Genomic DNA, 1,183 nt, shown 5'->3' on the forward strand with positions numbered 1-1,183 from the left:
CCTTAATCTTGGAATAGAATTTTCCACAACTGTGGTTCAGGGGTTCAAGAGTTTTACTCCTGAGTTGAGGCTAACGAGTGGCATTGATCCTGTTATTATCATGTAATTTGTTTTGTTTATTGTCAATACATGTCTCAGGTTATCAAAGGATGCCTTCAGTCTTGGAACTACAGTTTTTGGCGATGGGCATGGTAAGTTAGCAAGGAGGAGCTGAGTGACACAAGCTCATCACATACCCCTTCCACCACAAGACAGTGACCCAGATACGCCTCAGCATTCGGCTTCTGGTGCTCCTCTGGTGGGATTGAGAAGAGTGTGGGCACTGTTTGGTTCCTCATGTTTCAGCTGCTCTCTATCAGCACAGGGGTGTTGTACACATTGGTGCAGCTGGCTTCTGTGTGAAGAAGCAGTGTGGCTTGGCAGGGTTGTGTTTCGGAGGACGCATGGCTCTCGACCTTTGCCTTTCCCAAGTCCGTAGAGGAGTTGCAGCGAAGGGACAAACTGTAACTACCAATTGGATGTCACAAAAAAAAATTAAAAGCACCAAAACATTTTTATAATTAATTGGTCGTTGTGCACAGTAAAGAGAAGCCATAAATTACTCCCTAGTCTTAAGTATAGCAAATCAATAATGATTATGTATTTACAATTGCATGTCTTCAAGTTATACTGTTTATATACAAATAGCTATTTTGCATAAACAACTGGATCAAGTGGTAATAGTCATGTAACAGGTCATGAAATACTTATTTTCCACCATAATTTGCAAATAAATTCATTAAAAATCCTACAATGGGATTTTCTGGATTTTTTTTTCTCATTTTGTCTGTCAGAGGTGAAGTGTATATATGATGAAAATTACAGGCCTCGGTGGCTGACTAAATACTTTTTGCCCCACTGTATCTGATCTAAAAACAATAACACAAACATTAGTTATGCATTCTGCAATGAGAAAAGCAGTGTTTAATTTGTTCTTTACTGTTTACAGCCAATCATTGTGAGCTGTGGGCAGGTCATCTCTGCTATTCCCATAGAGACACAACAGATAGGTCAATCTGTTGATTCATATGGCCATTTTGGTTGGCTTGGTTGAATTGACAATCATCCATTCAAGATGCTAAAGAATCATATACTATGGAAGGTCCTTGAGAGTAAATGCCAGTGTATTCTATGGCTGCCATGA

The sequence above is a fragment of the Oncorhynchus tshawytscha genome, unplaced genomic scaffold (genome assembly GCF_018296145.1).
Source record: "Oncorhynchus tshawytscha isolate Ot180627B unplaced genomic scaffold, Otsh_v2.0 Un_contig_7475_pilon_pilon, whole genome shotgun sequence".
Lineage (NCBI taxonomy): Eukaryota > Metazoa > Chordata > Actinopteri > Salmoniformes > Salmonidae > Oncorhynchus > Oncorhynchus tshawytscha.